The following is a 13,386-nucleotide window of genomic DNA, read 5'->3' as shown; positions in this document are numbered from 1 at the left end:
AAATGTTTTAACGGAAATTTTATTTACTCAATAAAAAGAGTTTGACTTGTCAATGCTATTGGATCGGTGTAAAAGTGGGCCGTTCTCGTTAAAAGTTTGCGTACACTTGTTCGGGATGTTCGCTCGATAGTAATTTTATCGGTCCCAGTCCCTCTGCTGCTGCTGCTGCTTTAGACATATTCTGCATTTGCTTCAGACTCTTTGCTCTACATTTCTTAAAATTGAACTCCATTCAAGCATGAACAAAATTCCAGGCATTTAGATATTTGTTGAGAAAAAAAAATTCCCCAAGTTTATGGTCCTTTTAGTTTTGTAAAAAAAAAATTTTCCCCAACTTGATTATTGCGAAAAAATGTTTTCAAATCAATGAACCTGAATTTTGAGATGTAAATCTTTGAAAATAGTATCTAGCAAATTTATTTATTGTCATATATTGTCAAGATTTTGTAAAAGGTCATTGGAAAAAGAGAATGCACTTCTTCGATATAGAGAGAAAGTTTTTACAACTAATACTCTCTGTCAAATGTAATCCGCGAATGTCCAGTAAACAATATTTTTCCTTCTAATCGTTAATTAAAAAAAGAGAATATTACTCTTTTATCTTCTATTAATTAAAAATTTTTTCCGCTTCGTTAAAAAAAAAAAGACTTTTTTTCTAATTCTTCACCTTTGTTTTTATTTTGGAATCTTATACTTCTTTTTTTTTCTCTTGACGTTATCATTTCCTTCCTTCTCATATCTAGATCAAATTATCACTGTTAAATTTTTCTTTCTTTGTTGCAGTAAAAATAAAAAAATTTATTTTATCGCAAAAGAGAAATGCTTTCACTGAAATATTATGAACATGTCAATCAAATTTAATGTTTTCTTCCTTTTTTTTTCTCTAACAATATTTTTAGAGGAATTCAGACTGCTTTAAAACAAAAACTTAAATAATAATTGCAAAAGAACCAAGCTTCGTGCACGCAATTTTTCTCACAAATAATAATAAAGTAATCGCGTTCTGGGAATGAGATTGAAAAACAAGCGTGTCATGCTTTAAATAGAAGGAAATTGCTGTAAAGCAAATTCTTTCCTATAACTTGACAGGACACGCAAAATCGTTAATAAATGATAATATTACTAAATGAAAATAATTGACATTCTTTAAGAAATATTTTAGTGAGAGTTTCTCTCTTGGAATTCTTGTTAATTTGAAAATTCATCGCATTCTTCTATTTTGACTGTCATATCGTTGTTTATAATTTATTGTTCGTTAAATACAATTTTCAATTTATTTTTATAGTCTTAAAAATTATTTTTAATTAAGTTGGAGCATCACATTAGAAGGCTATTACTTTGAATTTTAAAAATCTGACTTTAAATTCGTAATTAGAGACCAAAAAAACCCCTAGATATCAAGTTTCATTAAAATTAACAATTTTTTTAAAAATTCGTCCGCCATATTGGATCCGCCATTTTGAATTTTTAAAAACCAACTTCGGATTCGTAATCAGCGATGCCAAAAACCCCCGAGTAAAAAGATTTAAACGAATCTGATAAAATTTTAAAAAAACGTCCGCCATATTGGATCCGCCATTTTGAATTTTTAAAAACTGACCGAACGTGCAATTAGCAAACGGATTTGCGGTTTTTGAGGACACATGACTAATTAGTAAATAACTTGAAGAGTTTTGCTCTGATCGTCTTCAAATTTTGAGACATTATTCTTGAGATGTTGAACTATAAGAAAAGTGCATTTCCTTCCTTTGAAGTCTTATATGATCCAGTTTATTTAATCTTGGAATTACATAACCAAAAGTCAAGGAACTTGATGTAGTGTAGCCTTCACGAAAATTCAATTTTTCTTTTACTCTTTTTCATCCTCCTCCTCCTCCTTCTTTTTTTCTGGGAATAAAAGAGAGCCATTTCATTTCGCAGGGAAACATCCGCCTTTTTACTCAAGACTTTTCCGCTTCAACACTCGCTGCTATATAATGTATATAGGTATAATGCATATAAAGTTAACGTTCATTCGAAACGCCAGAATGAATTTAATAAATTCACTTAGTCCTTCTCGTTCCACGGTTAGCACTTCTCAGAAGCACTACACTTACTACGTCTCATACAATTTTCTCTATTCCTCTCCTTCCGCTTTTGTGCTATGCCGGTTTCCTTTCCTCCCTATACTGCATTTGTACAAACCTCGCTTTCGTACAGACGTTTTTTTTCCCTTTTTTTTGCAAATTATCATTACAAGAAAAAGAAAATCGACTCACCCCCTCAATTATTACCTCTTCGCCTTCCCTTTTCCCGCATGCACAAAATTAATCCACAACTTTCTTTTCGCTAAATTTTCTGCCTTGGAAAATTCGCGCGTAATGGAAGGACTTTTAAAAAAGGGCAGGGGACCATCTTACGGTTCACCGCTCGACGATCAACAGTCACGCGACAGAATATTACTTCTCTATGTGTGTACGTAAAAGCCAAGATCGTTTCTCGCTTCCTCAAGAACTCCTCAGGACTGAACAACTCGAGGAAGGAAACTCGTGGATTCTCCCTTTTTTTACCATGGAAAATGAGGAAGAAGAAAACGAGAGGTTAATTTACCTTCGAGAAAATTGGCCGAGCCAAGAAGTGCAATATAAAAGATATTTTTCGCCAAAAGAAATTTTTACTATTAAACATCCTACTTTATGGAAAATCGATTTTTGAATCGAAAAAAGAAGACTACAATTCAACATGCGATTGAAATGATGAAATTCCTTGAGAGATTTACTGCAAGCATAACGTTTCAGAAACGTATAATTGCGTTTCAATGTAGCACATATACATATAAGAAGTGTTTTGTGGTATGGAACCTCGAAATTTCAACGATTAAAAAGCATCACTAGAATTGTGAAGGGAGAAGCGACTAACGGAATCTATATTGCGGAATGCCAATACAACTCGTACCGTGTGCCGAGTAATTACGGATATCGATGGGAAATGAAATGCTGTTGGTCGTCACGTACATTCTGCACTTCTATCGCGTTAGGAAATAAAAAATAAAAGAGAAGGTGGAAAAAAAATAAGGCATTGCTGATTCTTTTTGCGCGAATAAAGCAACGGATTTTCCAAAGATTTCTCATATTGAATGTATGATTCGATGTCCACTCTCATCAATATCACAAAAAAAAAAAATCGAAATGGATTCAACATTTCACGTTTGCAATTTCGTTCCGAAAATTTAAATCACTTTTGTCATTCATTTTACATTTGGTAATGACAAACTACTGTTGAGGGGAAAAAATTGATTAATACAAAGAGTGTCTTGTAGGTCGTTATATAAACTGAAGCATTATGTTCTTGAATAATTGTAACACTACTATTTTGTCAAAAATAATTTTACTATTTATTATTCCTGAAATATTGATTTTCCTAATTACGTTCATAATAGTCGTCGACACTGACTTTATTCCATTTTATAAACACTTGAAAATTCAATTTCAGATGTAATGCAGAATGGTTTACATAACTTTAATAGCATAGCGTTGTTTTAATTGAATGCTGCATATTTATGTTTTCAATCTAAAACACTGTTTAATTATTATTACTAATTTATTATTTGAATTGAGAAATTTGTTACGTTGCCATTTGGTAATAAATTATTTTACAGGAAATTTTGTGTGTTCCATGCTAAAGTATAATATTGTTATATAGTGAACAATAAAGTGGCGTATAAGTACTTTAGAAAGTTAGGTATAGAAAATCAGCTTTACTTTAGTAATGTATTACAAGGCAGGAAGACGATGTCGTTTATAAATATATATATATATATATCGAAAGTGCTTGAAAGCACGTATGTGTAACGAGATGTTAGAGCTAGACAAACAAGAACGGAAATTGGAGCCGGCTTGGTGTCTCGAGGTTCGCCAAGCTCGGTCAATAAACACGGCGCTTCTTCCGCTTCGACCCAGTGTAGAGAAGTAACGTCTTTCGCTGTGCGTTTCGCTGGAGAAGTTACGCACGTGAAATGAGAAACGAAGTGTAAACCCACTTGCTACTGTGCTGGCAAATATTTGCAACCATTTCCATTACTGAGAAACCGCGACACAGTCTTTGCAGCAAAATGTCAAACAGTCTTTATAAGTAAAAGAAAGTTGTTCATTCTTACTATTTGGATTTGACGAACTCGATAGTCAAATAAACGTTTGCTTTACTTACACTAAGTCTTATTTTCTTTAGGGGTATGTCACTTTATGTTTTTGTTGGTTTGTAACCGATACTCGCAGATATGAGTAATAAAACTTTTCTGACATCTAAATAAATTTATCCTTAATGTAGTTTTAATTATATAAACACACAGTGGTTATAAATGTCCCAAATGTGTCCAAACGTCGAAAAAAGATTTTATTTACTGAATTATCTAACCAAAGACTCTTTTTTATTAAAAAACGTCCGACATATTTGATCCGCCATTTTGAATTTCGAAAATCGGACCCTGAATTCATAATCAGCGACCCCTAAAACCCCCGAGTAACGAGTTTCAGCCGAATCCAACGATTATTTAAAAATCCGTCCGCCATATTGGATCCGCCATTTTGAATTTCGAAAATCGGACCTCGGATTCGTAATCAGCGACCCCTAAAACGCCCGAGTAACGAGTTTCATCAGAATCCAATAAGTTTTTAAAAATCCGTCCGCCATATTGGATCCGCCATTTTGAATTTCGAAAATCGGACCTCGGATTCGTAATCAGCGACCACTAAAACCCCCGAGTAACGAGTTTCAGCAGAATCCAATAAGTTTTTAAAAATCCGTCCGCCATATTGGATCCGCCATTTTGAATTTCGAAAATTGGACCTCAGATCGACTTTTTAACGTTTCTATTGCCATATATTGTAGCCTAGATATTTTTCCCCACTATTTGCAATATTCGGTGTTATTTTTCTGCCATTTGTTAGTAAAAATAATTTAAAACTATTTGAAAAATTAAAAAAAAAGAATTGTTTTTATAAAGTTCTTCTACCTGCGTAATAAGTGTAATAATTTTACTTGAAATAGAAAAATTCTATATCATATAAAGTGGAAAATTTTATTCAAAATTTTCTAGAAATTGATTTCTGTATATTTAGTTAAAATATTAAGAGTGGAAAGATTTAAAATCAGTCATTAAGGTCATTTAAGAAGAAGAAGAAGAAGATTAAGAAAGCGCAAACAATAATTAATGAATTATTACTTAATGTAATAAGTAGTTAGTCTTCAAAGGAGGAAAATTTCTGTAAATATTCTGGAAAATCCTATGCGCCGTGTGAGATATTTAAGAAGACTAGTTTTCCTTGTTCGATTATTATTTTTTACAGTTGCATTCAAAACGAAATGATAAATAAGTGGAAAATTAATTGTCTTCTATTTCTACAAAGTTCGTTTCCAACTATATCTGATAATAATTGATACGACTCACTCGACACTATATAAAACCGCTATTCTCTCTCAAACAATAATTACTTTATCACATTCTCTTCTGCTTCTCGATATCAGTTTATAATTATGGTAAGTAATATAATCTTACACTTTTCATTTACATTTTTATAAAAATAAAATAAATTTCATTATTTCTATACAGTGCAAAAGAATATTTATAAATTTAAAAAATGTTAAATTTAATAAATTATAAATTTTTTATTTGCTTGACGAAAGATAAGAAATTATTTTCTATTACTATAGTTATGTATTTTATCAAATCTATTTTTTATAAAGTCGTCCGCCATGTTGGTTTCGCCATTTTGAATTTTGAAAAGCTGACATTGAATTCGTAATCAACAATTTAAAAAACTTTCGAGTAATAAATTCCTTTAAAATTTATCGCCCTCATTATCTAAATTAATAATTTGTTAATAACAATTTACAATTTATTTTATTAACAATAATAACGTATTTTTCATAATAAACACTTTTGGTAATAATTATATCAAAATAAAATATTTTTTATTTTACAGCTAGCAAGAAAAAAATGACTGGTTTCAAATCAATTGGACTTCTGTTGTTACTGATAGCGACAATTCTAATGATAATGGCACCAACTACTATGGCCTGCTTAAAAAATGGAAGAAGATGTAAAGCAAATGGAAGCTGGGGCAACTGCTGTTCAGGATTTTGCTACCAACAGTTAGGAAAAGAATCTGGAAGTTGTAGAAGGCGTTAATTACTAATATACAAAAAATTATTTATCACTCCACTGGATCTTATACAATTTCTATATTCCTGTCTTAAAATTATGTATTTTGAAATTTATTAAAATATTTATTAAAAAATTTCTCTACATTATTTATAAATACTATATAATTTTTTGTATAACATTTAACAAAATTTACAAATGATGATTTATTTTTTTTACAAACTGCCATATGCTGTACTAATTAGAATAATTTTTCCTTTGTTAGGTTCGTAACGAATTTTCAATTTTACAAAAATTACAAAATTTACTCAAACGGAAAATAACTTTTCAAAAATCATGAATGCATTTTATTGTTTTACCACTTAAATTGTTTCCGATAACTTATTTGAAACTATATTGATTTATTTTACTTTGATAATTTTATACAAGAAGAGGAAATCAAGGAAGGAATATTTCCTTTTGAGAGAGGGATGTTAATAGAAAACCTCATTTCCGCAAAGTTGATTTTAAAATAATCGAAAGGTATTCCTCATTTAACTAGAATATATAAAAATCTATTTTGAACTCGTTTAATAATACCCTACTGGTTTTTTAAAGCCACTACAAAAAGAGGAATCTTGGTTTAATTCTCAAGAATTGATTTCATATTTTCTATTTTATTATATTAAAAATATATTATATTAATTATATTATGCAATAAATAATGTATAGAATTACAATAGTATTAGATAATTAATTAATAAAATTATTTATTTATAATTAATTCTACTCTAGGTGTCGAGTACCCGAACCTAAACAAGGTTCTGGGTACTGGTTGACGGTCAAGAATATTTGATAATTAATTAATAAAATAATTTATTTATAATTTATTGTACTCCAGGTGTCGGGTACCCGAACCTAAAAAAGGTTCTGGGTACTAGTAGGTGGTCACTCTTTATACGAAATAATTTTTTTTATGTTGGTAACTAATCCTGAAAAGCACAAATTACCTTTCTTTTATGTATGTAAGAAAGTGTGCTGTGAGTGTAAATCAACAGAATGACGTGATGCTCTAGTAGAAAGAGCTGCCGCACAAGTGAGAGCGAATCTAGAGAATGGCGGAGTATTTATACGTCTCAGCGGCTCCCTTCTCCCTCATGGCAAGAGCCAATCAGAGCGTGAGTTACCCCACCCGTAACACGCCTGCGCCATTCGGTGGTCGTGTCGAGAACGACAGTTTGTAATTAATTGTAGGAAAGTCTGAACTCAATTTAATTTTATAAAAAAGTTTTATTTGCAAAGTGCAGTGAAATTACAGAATCTCACCAAGTGTCAGAAATGCCGCTGTTCAAAAAAAATTACCCTCTTCCAAATATATCTCTTTTATTAAAATTTTAAAAATCAACATTTTCGATTCATCAATTGCAATGAGTTCTTTTACCAATACACCTCTTCCATTAATAGTGATCGTTTAGAATTGAAAAACTCTCTTCGCCTTTCGATGGGAGAATGGCTTCGATCAACCGCAGAGTGGTTCTCGCACTGTTAAGTACTGCAGCAACGTACTGTGCCATTCCATGCGAAATCTATGTTCGATCGGGTTTCTTTAGCAGAATCATGTTAAGAGCCACTTTAAAGCCTTCGCCTTTTAACCGGAAGTTGGCACATTCTTCTCACGATACTCGCGTACCGTAAATTTTCGTCTTTTCCAAGTTAATTCTAAAAATTAACTTCTACCTTTTTCATTAGAACTTTTGCGGAGTAATATTGAACACTATCATCCTACCGATTTTTATTAAAATGTCATACGGTCTTCTGTATTTTATCATTCAGTCCAGAAAACCTCTTCGAGTACCAAGTGCATTCTTTGAATCTCGTCCTAGTCAAATTCATTCAAGGAGATAATTTCTACTACGAGGCACATTTCTATTTTTCTAAGGGACTGCATTACCTCGACGTCAATGTCAAATCAATAATTCAGTCACTCCTAGGCTGAGGGATGTTAATTTAATTTACAGTGATACCTAAACTCCGGACCTTTTACTTTTCTTGCCCCGAAAATAATTCGAGGGAAATCTACTGCATTCTCTGTTTCCGCTAGACAACATCATTTCTTCGACCTCATACTAAAGGAGGTATTTCTTCTTGGGTCTACGACTCTAAGAATAATTTTAGAACTAAAGTAACTAGTACTTTTGGTCCCCATTTAAATTCTCGATTGATTCCACAAAGTTCTAATTTTCAATATCCCTGAAGACATCTGGATATACTCTTTCTCTCTGATTCTAATTGTAAAGGATTCAAATAAAAACTTAAATAATTTCAATTTAACAGTTACTCTTTTTTAAAACCTGTTCGCGCTTTATGAATAAATCAGGTATGAATCACAGATCCCAGATAATTTAAATATTTACATTTGGATATGTTGGTCTCTTTCTGAAACATAAAAATTCGTATTTTTTGCAAAAATTGTTTCTCTATTTTTTGTAAAATATCAACTAGTTTGAAATAAGCAAGAATATTGAGACGATGAATGACGTAACTCCTTCCGATTGGATCGTATTTTCGGAAATTTGATATGCTAATAAAGAACGTGCCAGAATTTACAAATATTTGTCATTCTAGTGATATGGTGTTTCATTAGTTTTTCAATGAATAAATATTTTTGAAATCTATATTCACTTCTAATACAATTCAATCATTTAGTTTAAAAATTGAGAGTTTATCCAGAGACAACATATAGTGACCTACATCCATTCAATTGTAGTAATCAATCATTGAATCTAATGAATAGATACAGGAGTGATTAGCATTAATAGTTGACCCCTACCGTAGAGGTAACATCTCAAATAATTATCGATATTCCCAGTAATAATTTGTTTTCCAATACAAAATTGATCATTGTAATTGTGGTATTCAGTTTATTTATTGTATCATATAATTTAAATTTTTTTGTTGCATAAGGATCTTATTACCTAAAAGTCTATAAAACCTGTAAGGGAATTATGATGTGGAGCTTGGGGCTTTAATCAAAATTAAAGTAATACTATCCAGAATTTTTGGAGGAAAATACTGTTTGTTTTCGTTAACAATTTTTAGCGAATAGAATAAAAGAATGCGATTACAAAAGATTATAGAAAAGTAAACAATAGGATGTAATTGTTATTGCTATTTTGTGGATTACTGAACTTGTTTATTTGTTGAAAGTTGCAGACGAAGGATTTTATAAGGGAAGAAAAGGATGTAAGTTTCGATTAAAGAAGCCACATCGATAGGTATGACCATCCACGTGGTTGAGCCTCGGACAATTCGCTTCGTTTAACCAAGCCGGCTGCTGGCCCATAGCCAAGTACTATCACGTAGACGTTTGCTGCTCTTTTGAACGTCAGTTATATGAGCCTTTTCGAATCGCATCAAAGACATACAATAGCTTTCTTCGCCGTTCACGAAGTAGAAAAGCAAAGAATTTTCTGACCTCCGTTTGTATATCCTACATTTTCAACGATCTTGTTCTGTATCGTAAATTTCCACTCTAAGCTATTTCTGTAAAAAAAAGAAAGAAGCGCAAACTCAGGTGCTTAGGCATCTTGCCATGAATGTCTTTTCTGCATCTAAAACAATTTTTAAAGGTATTTTCATTTTTTGTTTTAAAGAGATTATTTTCGTGAAGAGAGAAAATGTATAAATACATTAGTGAAAAGGCGATTTAAACTGCTTTAAACAAAACAGAAACAAAGGAGAGGAGCAATGAAGGAACAGAGAGAATTAGCATTATCGTTAGTAGCTGAACTATGTGAACCCGCATTGACCCTAAAAGTGCACTAGACATTCGAGTCCTTTGGCAATGGCCATTAACGGTTACAGGGTCTTGATCCTTAAGGATTGAATGTGCTAGTGAAATGTTTAAGTAAACCAGTAGTACTTAACACTAAAGTCTCTGAGCTAATTCTATCCTAACGGCTTTCAGTTAGTTGTCCCGTAAATGCATTTTCATTAGATATACATTTAAAATAAAGCTCAGTAAACTTCACTTCAAATGTTCACCATTCGAAATTTTATTTACCCTTACCATCAATTTTGCTACAAAAGAAATTAATTCAAATAATGATTTTAATTCATTGTTATCATTACAGAAAGAAGATAGATGGGATGTTTTTTATTATTTGAGGCGGTCCGAAAACTGTGTGCATATCATCAACTCAAGAATCTTGAAAGCTACTGCTGAATAAATTTGTCTTCGCTTTAAATGCTAATGAGCTGTAATACATATGCGCCTCCTATTAATATGGTTTAAGGTACATTATAACTTTCTGCACCACTTTTCCATTTGGAGTAATTTGACTGTCTTTTAATCTTTGTCATGTCAATTGGTTTTCTTCATACAATAATGTTGCCCTGTATTAGACCCTACAACGGATTACCACAAACCATTATTAAAAAATTTATTTGAATCCTTTACAATTAAAATCAGAGAGAAAGAGTAGATCCAGATGTCTTCAGGGACACTGTAAATTAGAACTTTGTGGAATCAATCGAGAATTTAAATGGGGACAAAATTTAAAAGTATCAGAATTCATTTTAAAATTATTCTTAGAGTCGTAGACCCAACAAGCGATACCTCCTTCAGTGGGAGGTCGAAGAAATTATGTTGTCTAGCGGAAACAGAAAATCCAGTAGATTTCCCTCAAATTATTTTCGGGTCACCCAAATTATTGGTTTAGACTTACTCATCAAGACAACTATCTCTGGACTGACGAATTTGACAAAGGGTGTCGATGTAAATTAAATTTAATACCCCTCAGCCTAGGAGTGACCAAATTATTGATTTAAAGTTAATGTCGAGGTAATGCAGTCCTTAGAAAAATAGAAATGTGCCTCATAGTAAAAATTATCTTCTTGAATGTATTTGACTAGGATGAGACTCGAAGAATGCTCTTGGTACTTGAAGAGATTTTCTAGACTGAGGTCAAAGACGAAATTTTATGACAGTACACAACTAGTTAATTTGGTGGCGATTGCTGGATTGACACGAAGAAGACGCGAAATTGATTCAATGGTGACTTCTGAACTAATCCTTTTGGGAATTAACAGTTCCCATCCTCACAATTCTATGATCTTAAAATTCGCATTTCAAGGAAACATTTCCACTCCCCTACCACTTCTGGTGAAAATTAGTTGATGAGCTTCTTGAGACTTGTGTGTATGTACATCATATGTTTTGTACTCCAGCTTGATTTAAAGTAGAGCATGTTAACGTGGAATAGGTGAGGTGCTTTGAGATAACTATGGTCCGAAAGCAGAAAGTTTAGCCGACACGCCGAAGTTTCGGATTTGTCAGGACAATTGTAAAGAGAAGGACTGAACTTAGCACATTTGTAGCTGAGCCAAGTTGTTGCGCAAGTGCCTAGTCTCTACACACATTCTGCTAACTACAATCTGTTTTGCACCAAAACCAACTTCTAACTCGCTCGGTTAGCAACATATGGCTTGCCAAGAATGCCAGAGATTTTCAACTCTATTCCCCTCTCTCTGTTTCTCCTTCCAGTTGTTAATGAAATACAATAGTTTCATATGCGCAAAGCAAAGAGTTATACATATAAGTTTGACACTATATAGATTCCATTTCCCACCTTTTGTACTCCGTATTTCATACTTGGTAATAGTGCAACCAGCAAGCGTGAAAATGTAATTTTTAATTTATTATTCTTATTGCTGTTGCTTTCAATAGTTCCCAATTACTTTAATTTTAAACATTTGCGAACAGATAAAGATTTTAGTTTTGCAAAAGCCATTTGCATTTTTCAAAAGACTGGAATTACATAAAGAAATTACTAGAATTTCTAATAACAGTTCCTAATTACTTTCACGTTCTAGCACGCAATCTTCAAAGAGTATTTCTAATTGTAACTTTGTAATAACTTTCAAATCGAATAAGACAAAAAAAAAATCGGAAGAACCAAAAAACTTTATTAACTTTACTAATTAGAAGACCCTGAATGGAAACTTTTTCGACTTTTAGCCATTTAGAACCAAACGTACAGCTTCTGCCATTAGGTTAACTTGAGGATTCCTTTCGTAAACTGTCATTTCATCAGAAAAAATGTGGATCAATTTGGAATGACGCCAATATCGGACATCCTGCTAAATAAATTATGTTAATTAATCGAATTATCTCTGAGTTCACCTTTTGTTCTGTTTAGTAGATTATTTTCGATAATGGCGATTATTCCAGTAAATTCGATGATAATAATATTGGTCCTGTTTTCCGAATATTAAGAGAGAAACAATTTTCTCTATTTTGTCAGAGGAAAATTGGTGAACAATAAAAAAACATGATTTGAGTAATTAAAAAATTGAAAAGTTGCATATCGAAGAAAGAAAAGAATTTTATCTTCTAAGAAAGATTTACAGAAATATATAGAAAGCTGCTTTATTATTTGAAACTTTGCTCCTTTTCCATTTGTGGAGAAAAAAACATTAAAGGTCCTCGTTTTTGGAGCATTTATCAAGTCCAGGGAACTGGAGAAACTGCACGCGTTGCAGAATGTAATCTTGAGCAATTCAAAGAATAGCGACGATTCCGCAGTCCACGTCTATTTCATCACCCTCTCTTTTGTTCCTCTTGCGCATCAGTGAATCCCGTTGCGCGACTCTATTATCTCTTCGAACGCACGTTCACGACTAATTTCAAACGTTATTTTTCCAACCAGTTCTTAACTTTTACCGCTCCGCTTATTCTTATTGCCCAACAGCATTTTTTTTCTCAAAATCAAACAGAAAGATAAATTTTTTGTTAGACGCTGCACCGTCGAATCAATTTTAGAAATTTGTCCGCCATATTGGATCCAAAATTTTGAATTTTGAAAAACTGACATCGATTTTGTAATCAGCGAGCCCAAAAACCCCCAAGTAACAAGTTTCAAGTGAATACAATCAATTCTTAGAAATTCGTCCGCCATATTGGATCCGCCATTTTGAATTTTAAAAAACTGACATCGGATTTGAAATCGACCTTAAAAACGTCTAAATAGAAGGAATGACGCAAATTGCGCTTTTTTATTAAACTTGAGCGTTAAAGGATTAACATTTAAATTTAAAATCAGCGCCTTTATTTTATTACCTCCACAAACTAATTTATAAACAATTTTTCTGGTTTTTACTCACTCCATCGAGTTGAACTTAAAAAACTTGAAAACTAAAGCCCATGAGACATGAAAATAAGGATAAAATTCAGAAAGAATATCTTTTCTCTAAAACTGTCAGGCAGT

This window comes from Leptopilina heterotoma, unplaced genomic scaffold, assembly GCF_015476425.1.
Source record: "Leptopilina heterotoma isolate Lh14 unplaced genomic scaffold, ASM1547642v1 Lhet_191, whole genome shotgun sequence".
Classification (NCBI taxonomy): Eukaryota; Metazoa; Arthropoda; class Insecta; order Hymenoptera; family Figitidae; genus Leptopilina; species Leptopilina heterotoma.
Note: the sequence above shows the minus strand (reverse complement) of the source record.